The sequence below is a fragment of the Eleutherodactylus coqui genome, chromosome 6 (assembly GCF_035609145.1).
Source record: "Eleutherodactylus coqui strain aEleCoq1 chromosome 6, aEleCoq1.hap1, whole genome shotgun sequence".
Classification (NCBI taxonomy): domain Eukaryota; kingdom Metazoa; phylum Chordata; class Amphibia; order Anura; family Eleutherodactylidae; genus Eleutherodactylus; species Eleutherodactylus coqui.
In genome coordinates, this window is record NC_089842.1 from 154,866,558 (window position 1) to 154,881,118 (window position 14,561).

The following is a 14,561-nucleotide window of genomic DNA, read 5'->3' on the forward strand; positions in this document are numbered from 1 at the left end:
AGGGCTTGAACGTCACAGGGGGGAGTTGTAATGCCTTCCCTGTCTTTCAATTGGCCAGAAAAGCGCGCTAACGTCTCAGAGATGAAAGTGAAAGTAACCCGAACACCGCGTGGTGCTCGTTAAGAGTAACGAGCATCCCGAACACCCTAATATTTGCCCGAGCATCAAGCTCGGACGAGTACGTTCGCTCATCTCTATTCATTATCTATCTTATGGAACCCTGTCTATTGGGATCACAAAATTCCCTTGACCCCTGCGCATCTGTATAGTGTGAATAAAGCACAACATTGGGAGAGTGTACATTTCTGAATCTCCCCCATATATGCCTTAGTAATTTTTTTGCTTTATTTATGCAAATTACCTGTAAAGTAATTAATTGCCTCTGAGCATAGTAGCAAGGAGAGTAATCCTGGCAGGAAACATCTTACTTACATGTGTCAGTAAGTATCAGGTGTTTCAGGCGGAGCCGCCGCCAAATATATAACAACATCTGCTCTTCAATAAATATACCAGTTCATTAAAGCAGCTTTTACTTTCCAATTAGAGGACATACAGCACTGGTATGTGCGCTATGCAAATATATGCAAATGAGGCCAGTTTAGATTTCATTATATTTAGATCTCAGACTTTTTTATACACACTTAATCTCTGATGAATTTTCGATTTATATTAATATAACTAAGGTAAAGATCTCTAAATTTAGTAGCATAACTAAACAGCCAAAGGCGCCCATACCAGATTAGTCGCCATCTTCTAATTGGCACGAGATAGGTCAAAATAAATGTTTACAATTTGCCTTTTTGTAAATATTCTCTCTTAACCCCTTCCTGTACAGTATGGAATGGGAATGAAAAGTCTGCCATGAAATGCGGTATATTTAGGGCATGTAAATGATGCAGGCTCAGATGCAGAACTCGCCACATCCACAGCAGGAGCTGGCTGCGACTAACAATAGGGGTCCTGCTGCTATGGCGGGGATTGGAGAAAATAGTGATTCTCCTGTTAACCCCTTACAATAATCAATATCGATAGCAGCATGTACAAGGTTAACAGAGTTAGGAAGCCTCTCTATGATGTCATCAGGTCTCCACTATGTAAGATAAGGAATATAGAAGTACTGCAATCTATCTGAGTGATCATAAGATCGCAGATTGAAGTCCCCTAAAGGGACGTAAAAAATCTAAAAGGCAAAATAGCAAAAAAAAGTTACCGTAAACCTTTTTTTTGGCATTTTGTTCCTTTGTTGAAGAAGAAAATAAATACAAAAGAAACACGTTTGGTACTTTCATATCCATAACGACCCATACAATATATTGAGCCAACTTTTTGTCCTGTACAGCAAACTCTATTTTAAAAAAAAGCGCAAAAAATGTCTATGGGAAGTGCGCACACACAGCCTTTGGAAAAAAGATGTGCTGTGTGCATGTGCACCGTGTTCGCATGGCCACAGCGCAGTAATGTGAGGCCGGATGAGTATAAAACATACCTCTCTGGACACCGTGTTCCTTCATCTTTGAGCACCATAAAGTAGTTTATGCTGCTTGAAGATGTTGACAGAGACCATTTAAAGTGCACAACTATTTCAGCACCAGGAATATGGATAGCTCCTTCTAGAATCAATGTAGGTTGGGTTCACAATTAAGCTATGGTCTTCCATTGTTCGGCTTTGTCATAGGAGCCAAACAGCGAAAAAACTGAAGTACCATATCCCCCACATTATGGGTAAGAACAGTGCCCAATGGACCCCATTATCTATAACAGGGTCTGTCAGCTTTCCATCATATGCCCTGCAGACACATAGCACAACATACTGCACTATTTTGTCTGGCATTTGGTGCTAGATCTGCCCCGGAGGCTTGACATTAAGCCTACAACACAGATGTTAGCACAGCCTTAGCTGGGTTTCCCAATAGACTTTTATGGTATGAATTGCATACTCGAAAAAAGTGTGCTTAGTGCGGAGCTGACGGCAGGGACCCCCGCTGACCCCATGAATACCACTGTCCAGTCCCCCGAATATATATGACCGCTCTGCTATAAAGTCAATGGTAGATACAGAAACAGCACAGTAAGTGAGATCTGTGAGGGTCTCAACACATAATTTGTTACCCAGCTTTTCGTAGACCATAAACTATACAGGTCTGCATTTTTATGTGCCATTATAATCCCTTCTACTATGTCCTTTCTTTTGATTTGCTTGTTTGTCAGTTTTCAACATAGTGCTAATATTCTATGCATGAACCAGGAACAACAGGATGAACAAGTCACATGGAATAGTGCTCAGATGACAATTACATTTAACTAGTAACAGAGTGAAATATGATTATCCCTACATTGACATTTAAAGTCACACGATAGCAGTATACAAAATGATCATGTAGTAGCTTTACCTTAGGTCATGGTTTGGGGATGCCCACACATGTATAAGTTGTGAGGTGTTATCATATGAATGAGTTTGAACACCGGCCAGCATGTTCATGGTGATGGAGTGATATATCAGGATCGAACAAAGCATGATAGTGGGTGCCAGACAAATGGGACATTACATTTCTAAAGTTGTTCGGGTATTTAATATTCCTTGATCCACACTGTCACGTGTGTACCGGAAATACTTCATAGAAGGCATTACCACCCACATGGGACAGCATAATGGCCACCCATGGGTGCTTAATCATTGTGACTGGTTGCGTTCCGACTAGAATTGTTCATTCAAACAAACAAGCAACTCCGGGAGAAATCACATCCTTATTCAATGCAAGAGGCCCCATACGCACAGTGCAGTGTTCTTTAGCTTCCATAGGATGTGGTGGCAGAAAAACCACCAGAGTGCTTCTTTTAACACCATAACACTGGACACACCATACTTCAACTGGGCTTGTGAGGTTGCTAACTGGATCCTAGAAGACTGGCAGCATGATCCAATGAGTCATGGTACTAATTGTTTCAGGCTGATGGTAGGCTTTGAATATGGCACTGACCCCATAAAGCCATGGACACCAGTTGTCAACAAGGCTGGTGGTGGTTCCATACTGGTGTGGGGTGTGTTCTCATTGTATGGGTTGTGTTCACCGGTCTATCTACACACTTCAATAACCGATGCCCACTACATTTCACTGCTTGATGACCATTTTCAGACCTTCATGGACTTCACTTACCCATACAATTATTGGATATTCCATTGGGATAATGCATTGTGCCATCGTGCCCAAGTTGTCCAGAATTGCTTCGAGGAGCGTTCTGGAGAGTTCCTATGAATGGTGTGACCTGCATATTCACCTAATATAAGCCCAGTAAACCTTTATATGATGTGGTGGAGATGTCCATTCACACCCAAGATCCTGCACCTACATATACCATGGTGGCTATCTGGGCTTAACATCCCTCCAGACACCTTCTGTCCACTTGTGATGCAGAACGCTAAGCCTGAGGGCTTCTTACTCGATATTAGATCCTATCCTAGGACTTTTGGTAAGGCAATATATTAATATGATGCAGTGGCTCCAACAGGTATATGCAGCTTACTCATATTTCCTTTTTATTTTCATTTATTAGCACAGGTATGGCAGGATACTGACATGTCTATAATTATCATATGACTCATTTTTTTTAACTTTTGTTAGCAAGACTATGACATAATGCTCTACTCTGTTCATAGCTAAGTTCATTCTATAGAACTGGCTCGAGTTCTGGCTTATAACAGTGGTGACCCTTCCTATTACCCATCACCTTCTAATAGGGCATATGAAAGGGGTTCTATGAAATTGGTCCAATACAGGTTTCAGATATGAAACCCTTTAGGGTACCCATACTTGTGGCAGCTGAGAGCCATGCTATAAAGCTGCCTACGATTTATTGTTATTTGCCGTGGTTTAGTTAATCCACATAAGTTGAATAGATGAATCACATACTTTCAATGTGCTTCACCTGTCCAAGCTGCATGACCAAAAACCACATCGCAAGACCACTGTAATTCACAGTAACACGACTTGCGCCCACTGCCGTTGCGTCTATGAGCACCCCTCGTTAGTTAATGCTTTCGTGTCATAACGATTTTACTGATCGTCTAATACCATAAGATATTCAGACATCTTCTAAGCACGGTAATCAGTCCAATTATTCTACAGGAAGAGATAGGGTCACCATGAGGTAATCTCCCACCCAGTACTGTGTAAGACCTTGTTTCCTCCTGCTAAACCCATATGTCCTTAGCATATTGTCTGGATTTAATGGTGAATTAGTGCAAAGTCGATTAGCAAATAATACATAAATGACAGAGACTAAAATAATATCTCTTGCCGGATGTGAAATGCACAATGACAGCAAGTTGCTGATGAAGTTTATCGCTGGAGAAGCCAGGGGTCTGGGCATTGTTATCTGCCAGCATTATATAAACACTTGTCTGGGGACTAATGTCCCCAAGCTTCATGTTATGTCACCTCGCATCAGAGTCAGGCCTACAATTTGTATGGCGCCCTCCCTGCCCCCACCACAGAGGGTACTGCCACTGATCCAAATATCGCTGCTGCAGATCAGCCAGTATTCTGTGTAGGTGTTTCAGAGAACGGGCGCAGATGGCACCAGGGGAGGAGGAGGTTGCTATGCAGAGATGTGATTCATAGTTTCACTTGTTGTGTATCCCTCTGTTAAACTGTCAACATGCCCCTTATGTTGGCTCCAATTTCAGCTCCGAAAAAAGAAAGCGTTGTTTTAGTTGTTTTGCTGAAAATTTACCATTCCCTTATAAGGCAATGATGATGCCCATTTGGGTGCCCAGGGGCTCTGTGCTGCCCTCCTGTATTGCACCAGTGGACTTGGGCTTGGCAGAAAAGTAATTTTATGTAAATAACACTCTACAGCCAACTAATATACAATGTATTTCAATTCTTACTGTTGGTGAAGGAAACACATTAGGCCCCCTGCACACAAGCGGAAAATACGCGGCGGGATTTTCCGCAGAATTCACCCACGTGAGCGCTGCCATAGGATTGCATTAGATAACGCAATCCTAGGCAGACGGCCGTGATTTGTCCGCGTGAAAACACACGCGGAAAACAAATTGCGACATGTTCTATTCCTGTGCGGGTCTCGCACAGGGCCGCACAGAAATGTCAGTAGAGACAGGCCGGCTCCTCTCCGCACATGCGCCGGCTGGCCGGCACACAGCGCAGAGAGGAGATGTCAGGAGTGGGTAAGCCGCAGGCTTCTGCAGGGGCACAGGTCCGCATCCCACTGCGAGAAATCTCGCAGCGGGATACAACCTAGTCCTCTGCAGGCGGCCATAATGTCCTGTCCAACTGAACTTTACAAGAGAGACCTGATATACTGTAAAAGGCTTGTCTATTAGAGGTGATAAAGACCCTTTTTTTTAGCTTCTGGACGTCTGACAATAAAGACCCTTTTAGACGAAATTATTGTTCAAAAAATCGTTCAAACAAGCGAAAGTAAGCGATAATCGTTCAGTCTAAACGAGCCAGCGACCAAACGGCAATCATTTAGTTTTTGTTTAACATTCATTTTATGCAGGCATAAAAACCATTGTTGGCTCGCTCACTTATCATTTAATCATGAAATGGTGCTCATTCAGTTGTTCTCATTCGCTTATACAGTGAATGTGAATGATTGAATGATTTCTCGTTTGAACGAGCCAACAATGTATCTGCCTGTATAAACAGACTTCGGGCTCTTTCACACGAGCGTATATCGGCCAGTCAATATACGCTACCCATCTAATGCATTGGTTTCCAATGCATCAGTTCAGATGGGCGTATTCCCGATGTGTAAATATAGCACATATGGTTGAAAACTGCTAAACTTCCTGCCCCTTGACGGCTGTTTGCAATGGGAGGGAGCGGGACAGGGCAGAAGCTAGTATACTAAAGTCCCTTCCCCCTTGCTGTCAGCTCCCATAGGCTGGAGCGGAGGGGGACTAGCTCTGCTAAGCTCCCGTCCCCTTCCCTTGTCGTAAGTCGACAAAGGGTGGAGAGGGTGTGGGAATGGGGTGGGAGTTTAGCAGAGCTAAGCTTCCACCCCCGGCTGACGGTATCCCACGGCTGCGACGAATATATGTGCAACATCGGCTGTCTGAACGGGCGTTAAAATGGGAGTTGCAGCCTTGACTTGGTCATGGCTGCCTCTCGTTAACACAATTTTCGGCCGTGCTGTGGTCATGACACGGCTGGACAAACATCTGCCATAGTTTGCTCATTCAAATGATAAATTGGCTTGTCTAAACAGACCTTAAGGGTCCTACTCTGGGGACTGTGACCTAGGGACTTGACCAGGAACACCCATATCTCTGTAAGGCCAGGCTCACATGAGAGAATCCTGGCAGCATGCAGGTTGCGAGATATACACGTGCGGCAAGCGACCATACGCAATGAAATTGCGTACTGGCTGCTTTCCGCCCATAGCCATGCACTATCTTAGCGTGTATGCTGTGAATTATCTTGCGCTTATTTGACGTAAGTCGTGTGAGCTGCAACATAGCCGCCTATGGCGGATTGGTTCAACGTATTTAGCACGAAAGACCCACACGCGGAATACGTTGTACCGATATGTTCCTGTGGGTCTGACCGAAGGAGTTTAAAGAGGTTGTGCCAAGTTATACTTTTATCCCTTATTTACAGGATAGGGGATAATTTTATGATCGGTGGGAGTCTGACCACTGTGACCCCCATGATCTCAAGAACGGGGGACTGGTCAATCCCCAAGGGAATGGAACAGAGGTTGCGCAGGTGTCCGCAGCTCTATTCACTTCAATAGCAATGCCAGACATTACTGAATTCAAGCTCTTCGGCAATCTCTGGCACTGTCTTTGAAGTGAATAGAGCAGAGGCAAGTCTTCATAACCTCCTCCCCATTCACTCAAGAATGGCCTAGACCCCCACTTTCAGGATCTGTGAGGGTCTCAGCAGTTGGAACTTGTGGATAGAGAATAACTTTATAACTTGGTGCAACCACTTTAAAGGGTTGTTTTACTTTACTGATCGTTCAGCTCTTCATAGGGTGATGTAGTTTTTCCAAGGGTGTGGTTTATATAAAAGGGTGGGGTTAAATATATTTAAATGTCTTTTATTAATATCAGATCCCAGATCAAACCCCAGACCTCCTAAGTATATTCAGACTTCTTATATTACCATGATACCCGAACAGAGCTCATAACTATATTCAGACTTCCTATATTTATATCAGACCCTTAACTTAATTCAGATTCCGTACCAGAACCCGGATCAGACAAAAAAAAAAAATACTATTTACTACATAGATCATTATATAAACATACTTACCCTCTTCTCTCCCAACACTGCTGCATTGTGAGCACTTCCAGTTATTGCGTCCTGATGCTGATGGCGTCAGGAACCAGTGCAATGGGGCAAGAGCTGAGAGTGAGGAGGGTAAGTATACAGACCACTATTTATTGGATTAATCCAATGGTAATGGCTGATTTTACATATTTGCTGTGCCTATTTTTGGCCTTCCACCCTGGAAACAGGGTAAAAATTCTATATCACAGGGTGATTGGGTGAGAGGAGCTAACTATAGGGTGACTTCCTGTAAAACTGGGCGAGTTGACTTGTCTGGACGTGGTTGTTTTTTCAAAAACAGCACCAGACCCATCCATGGGTCATGTCTGGTATTGCAATGCAGATCCATTGAATTCAATGGAGCCCAACTGCAATACCAAACACAACCAATGGACAAGAGTGGCGCTGTTTCTAGAATAAAACAGCCATGATTTTTTAACCTTCGATAAATAGTTTAAGGGTAAAGACCAGGAAGGTCTGCAGACATCTCCTGTACAATATGACAAGGTTGTTTTTACGTTTAACCATGACTATTACAATCCAGCCTACTGATTCACATCAGACTAGGCCGTGACCAGAATTTATAGAGGTTTCCATGGCAGCCGGAGAAATGTACAGGGCACTGGAGTATATCTCCCTTAAGTCAGTCACATTGACAAGCGATGCAGAACGCACCAAATGGAGATGTTAACTTTTTCTTAGATATTTATGCTTAGCCCACGGCCACCAGACTCCGGCCGTTTTGTTTGGCCGCATTCCAAATATGTAAACTCAGCAGCGACTGATCATATCTAAAATGACTACTCATAATTATGCTGGGGACATAAACAACATATTTACAGCTATTTGTGCAGACTCACCGAGTCATGGCTGCATTCTAGCTGCTCCTTCCACTGAAATCCCCGAGAAGACATTTTTATAATTAATTCCGGGACTGCATGTGAACTGTCATGTGGGTGTTCCTCCCATATTAGTCTAATATAGCTGACAAGCACCTACAGACATAGCAGAGTACATAATGATAGGAAGCAGACATTCTGCATCAGTGCTGGGAAACTAAGGGACCCTTGGATGCTCACCTTGTGGCCCCTGGATGCTTTCTTCCATTTTGGTTCCATATAGTATGGAAAGCTCCCTGTGTTCACTCTACTGCCACACTATCTGGTTGCTTCAGTACCAGCCATAGTTATAATACAGAATGGTTATGCATAGATGGCTACTTCTCCACCCCAACTGTGGGACATAGGATACTGAATGTAATATGTGGACCTCTGATACAATCAAGAGTCCCATCTGGGGTCCTGATAATGTCGTAGTTGACAACATCTGCTCTACATGAAAATGAATGCTCTTGTGCATGGTATTCTGAGTAAATTCTAGCCAAGATTGATATATCACATGACCCCCTTCCCTTTTGAAAAAGCTGAGCTGAATTCAATATGGTGGATTCCAAATGGCCACGGAAACGGTCTTCTCCACCAAAAAGTGCTGCCTCCTTCCCAATTAATACTTTTTCACACATTTCTCCTAATTACACCAGTTTAATAGGCGTGTCCATTACCTAACCTTGTATATATGGCAGATTTAGAGTTGAGGCCTAGTGAAATGCCAGCCATAAAGATATCTATGTTTATTTCTTGGTTACTTTTACCAGTCTCACCACCAAAAGGATCCTGTTTTGAGATCATATTTGCCAAGCAGTGAAGCTATTGTAGACGCTGCCGCTCTGCCACGGATGGTTTCTGCTTCCCTGCTATCAATTATTGACTGCATTGGGTTGATGTCTGGCTCATCTTCCCATGTGTCTTCTTCTCATCCTCTGGTTTGATGTATCTAAACCATTCTCCTGGTGATGACCTTTGGCCTTGTTCTTGACCATATCTCTACTTTTGCTAAAACCTTCCCGATCGTGTTTCCCCCAAAAATAAGACCCTGTCTTATATTAAATTTTGCTCCAATAGAGGCACAGGGTCTTATTTTCAGGGTATGTCTTATAGTACTTACCTAGCAGACACCGTCCGGGTCCCTCCCGATGGTCTCTGCAGTTCTGGCAGGCTTCCTTGCAGTTCTCAGTTGTCGACAGAAGATCGCTTGAAGATCGCTTGCATTGATTATGCAGCGTTCGATGAACTAATCACAGCTATTCAATACTTTTTTTTCATGTAGTGTAGCTAGGGATTATTTTCAGGGTAGGGATTATATTTCAAGCCACCCCCACCCAAGAAAATCAGGGTATGGGTTATATTTCAAGCCCCCCCTCCCCTGAAAAAAGAGTAGGACTTATTTTAGGGGCAGGTCTTATTTTGGGGAAAACAGAGTAGAAGTGTCCCTGCCACATTTTTTGGGGTTCAATACAGGTTCCAATGAAGGGAGGACATGAATCACCCCATTATTTCTGATCCCTTACCCCCACAAAGTCAACGTGTAATCCTGGCTTAACCTTAGAAGTTCTTAGATTTTAGCTACTGTCAATGGTTTGGAGGCTTCAGGGTTTTTGTTTTTCGCAAATTGTTATTCCAACATAAGCAACAGATGACATCAACTCAATTAAACTGGAGAACAAAGAATTATTCTAAGAATCCAGGTTAATACTTTTTCTGAAACATGTAAATGGTTTGGCAAGAAAAGCCTCTATTTACCTTCTAAGGGAGTCGCTATGGTAACCACATACTTTCACAATAGGATTAAAAATTGCTTCTGGATAAAGTGTGCTATTATTCTTGTTGTTTTGTTTGTTTCTTAAGTCGTTTTTGGTCTATAAATGAAGCCAGAAGTAACATAGCTTCAGATGTGTTGTCTAGAGAAACAGTGGACTGAAAGCAATGGTGGCATCTTTGGACCAGATGTGGATGGTCCATAGGCCAGGACTGCTTGGAGATCCATTGGTGCGCCCCCTCATCTTCACATAGGAGAACAGGGTCATATGGACCTCCATCAATGCTAGACCCTCAGGTGCTACTGACTGCGCTATCTGTCCTTAACTGGATTGATTCACGTAGGATGAAATGACAGAAGTACGAGTACAGAACAGCATGTGTTGGATGATCTTCCTTCTCCTCAGAGAGAAGGACTGGATAGTCTTTAATGTTCTTATGGTTCCCTCAAGATCTATGAGGTCTTGCAATTGGTCCATGGAGTCCAAGAAATAAGTTTGTTAATAGATGCCGTTATTATTGGGCATGTCTTTGTGTTGATAATGACTAGAGATGAGCAAGCATACTCGCTAAGGCAAATTCCTCGAGCGAGTATTGCCATTTTCAAGTACATGCCCGCTTGTGCCAAAAGATTCAGGGGCCGGCAGGGGAGAGCGGAAAGGAACGGGGGGGGGGGGGGGCAGTTCTCTCTCTCCCCTCCCCCCCCCCCCCCGCTCCCCCATGCTCACTCCCGCAACTCAACTCACCGCTCACCCCTGCCGGCCCCCGAATCTTTTGGCACAACCGGGCATGTACTCGAAAATGGCAATACTGCCTTGAGTAATTTGCCTTAGCGAGTACGCTCGCCTCATCTCTAGTAATGACTCAAGAACAGTAAGGTACAGATGAACTGAGACTTCGAAAATGTTGTTTTTTTTTTGACCACCAAGAAAGTGGAAAAGAAATAAATACTACTTTCTTAAAGAAAAAGGACCACTCTAGTGCATGGACTGTGTTGAGTATTTCAGCCAGGTCCGGACTGGCCATCTACTAACTCAACTGGGTCATCATGACAGTGAACCACCCCTTTTAACTGTAAATTTTAATACATGCTCATGGCTCCCCGACAAGGAAGGCATTTTGCATGTGTAAGTTGGCTGCAAGCTCACGCCATATGCATAAGATCCTTGATGAGCTAAATGTGCTGCTGTGCTTGGCCCCCAACCATCTTGGCTTTGCTTCACTCTCACGCCTTTACCAGCTAGCACCATACAACTGATCAGTGTCCTGCTTCTGTAGCTCAGTAGCTCTTGGGTGGTCCTGCATAAACAGATTGTGAATGGTCGCGTGTGCTCTTTTCCACGCGGATGTATGTGTATATGGACAGTGTATCGTCCGCACGGAAGAAAGATCACATGCAGGGAATGACATCAGAAAGTACTGCTCTCCAGGCTTGGCTGCTTTTATACTACTTATTCTCGAAGTAGTATAAACCATTTTTAAAAAATCAAACACTTTCTTGTGGAGGAAGAGCCCAGAAGAATAAGTGAAGGTTGCAGACAGCAGTCTGGATGGGGGTGTTGCTCCCTACTCTCTGTCCTGCATTGTCTGCCCACAAAATCCTGCTTTCTTTATACCATTTGTATCTGGTCTCCTAACAACATGCGTACAAATCTGCGTCCATATGTAATGTTAATTACGTATGCACTGCGGATTGAACGCATCCATAGAGATCAATGGAGCTCATATGCGGAAAAGTACAGCATGCTGCGATTTTTCTTCCACTCATGGAATTCACAATTCCTACCCGCAAGTGTGAGCAAAGCAGCGAAAGTCCATGCCTGGCCTACATGAAAACTTTTTATGGTGCAACTAATTGACTCTAATTATGGTGCAGAAAATTGTTATTTCACGGAGAATACGAATACAAGTGCTTACTAAAACATGTCAGGAGAGCTATTAGGTCTCCTTCACAGGGGGTATGCGCAATTTCACGTACCTCAGCGCAATGTATGTGTGCTGTGAACAAGGCTTTTTTGCGCGCATGCCGTATTTTACTGTACTTTCTGTGCGCAAGGCATGTTTTTTTGCACGCAGGACACTGCCACGCCCCGATTTAATTGGCTATTTAGCCTAATGAGTTCCAGATGTGTTATTTCTCCAGCGGAATTGCAAAGCGTATTGCGCATCTCCTTTGCACATACCCCATAGACTTCTATGGGGACCTTTGGTGCGCAGATGTGCACAAAAGTAGTGCATGCTGTGCTTTTTTTGCGTTCGCTAAATACTTAAATGTGCACAAACCCGTTGACATCAAGCAGTCCTACTATCTGTGTATTGCATGCGCAAACGCACCTGTGTAAAGGAGCCCTTATTGAAATCCCTGGTAAGCCCGACATTGGGTCCTCCAATGATCGAACATTTATCATGTAACCTGTGGATAGGTGGGAAATGATTTTGGAATAGCCCCTTTAAGTGAAGGGTGTGACCATGTAAAGAGAAATTTGTTTTCCCCTGATATTTGTGTGTATGGGAGGGCGATATTGTACGTGGGCTGGTGGGCATTGTGTGCCAGGGCTGCCGTCCCAGTCTGGCACTGATTACAGCTCCGACCCACTTAGTCTTATGGTCGTGACTACACCCTGGAGCCAATGAACATCATGTTCTTATTGTGCTAAGGTTGGATCAGAAGTAGCTACTTTGTATCTGTCAGGGCTTCAAAGACGAACGTATGCAGAAATACGCTCACCACAACAGCAAATTTGCGCATGAACAAGTTTTGGAGTTGACAATAATCAGGCTGATACATGTGTCAGCACATCCTTTTCCTTGGAATAAAATGGCTATTTAAGGCCACTCTCACACAAGCGTTTTTTCTGCGTTTAACGCTGCGTTCTCAGTGCAGCGGTAAACGATGTCAATCACTACCATTGATTTCTATGGGGCTTCTCAGACAAGCGTTAAAATGCAGTGTGTTTAATGCTGCATCTTTCTATTGCTGTCTGTTCTATTTTCATGCGTTTCATGGTTACAGCATTTTTGATTGCACTTTCAGTTGCGGTTTTTTAGTTCTGGCGTTATCAGCTTGCTTTGCTGCGTTAATATCTGTGCTGAAAACGCAGTCAAACGCTGTCAAAAACACATATCAATGCAGCTGAAAATGCAGTAAATGCAGCGTTTTTACAAGTACATGTGGCCTAAAGCCTAATAAGGCCAGCTGTCTTCTTTTTTCTGCATCACACCCTTCCTCTTGGCTTTTTTAACCTGCCATAGACTTCTATGGCAGCATGCAGCATAAGAGCTTATTTACACACGTGTATATCGATCGGGTTTTCACGGTCGGCCCATATACGCTTCCATCTAAGCAGTTCTCTAGTTCCCTTCCGGTCACCGACTCTCTGCCTCTCTCCTCCACTCCGGCGTTTGCAATGGGAGGGGGCAGGATGGGGCGGAGCTAAGCTCCACTCTGTTCCGCCCACTCCCATTGCTTGCTATGGACAAGGGGAGGGGATGGTAGCTTAGCTCCACCCCCGTCCCACCCACTCCCATTGCAAATCACTTGGAGGAGAGGAGAGAGGCAGAGAACTGGTGAGGGGGAGGGAAGGGGGAGACAGGTCAGATGGAAGCGTATATCGGCAGGCCGTGAAAATGCCGGCCGATATACACTCGTGTAAATAAGCCCGAAAACACAGGAAGAGAAGACAGGTCTTACCTTTTCTTGGGCGCAGGAATTGTGTACGAGAAACACGCTCATCAGAATGAAACCATTGAAATCATTGTGCAAAAATTAGTTTGTTCAAGCCCTCACTGCACAAATACGTTGCGCAGGAGTGAGAGTTTTTGCGCTTACATTCCTGTGAAGAAGTGTGGGCTTCGGGTGCTGCGTATTTGCATGCACAATAGTGTTTTTTACTGCACATTTTTTGTGCTCAGGTCATGCGCACACCGATGTTCTCAGCTATTGAAATGGCCAAGTAGTTTAATGAGTTCAAGATGCTTTTTTCCGTGTGCAAGTGCACAGAAAAATAGAGCATGCTGAATATTTTTGCGCTACGGAATCGATCATGCCACAGCACATTTGAACAAACCCAATAGAATCAATGGGTTCTATTTTCTGTGTGTCATGCGCAAATTTTGGTCTGCAAATGACGTCTGTTTGCAATTTTGACCTCAGATAAAATGGGTGAAAAGAATCAGTCAATCAGTTTCCTATTATTTTCTGCAAGTAGCGCCAAACATGATTAAGACTTTGAGCGAAGGACAATAAGAGAGATCACTTATGTCCATTTTCCAGATGAAAAGCCTTTTCATTCAGGAAGAAAGTAGCAGCAAACCTCCTGTGTGAACATGACTAATCAGCAGGAGGGGTGCAGACAGCTTCATAAAGGTAAAAATCTACTAAATGTCTAAGAAAATAATAGTCCCCAATATGATGTGAAACGTTTTTGTATAATGGAAATGCAAATAACCAGTAATCAGCAAATAGAAAAAGATTAATTCTGGATTATCATAAATTACTGAACTCTATGCATGTAGAACAAAAGTCAAATGAGAGCACAGACTGTGGGTGCTGTGGGTAATATGGAGAGGAAGTACATGATAGATAGAGGGATAGATAGAGGGA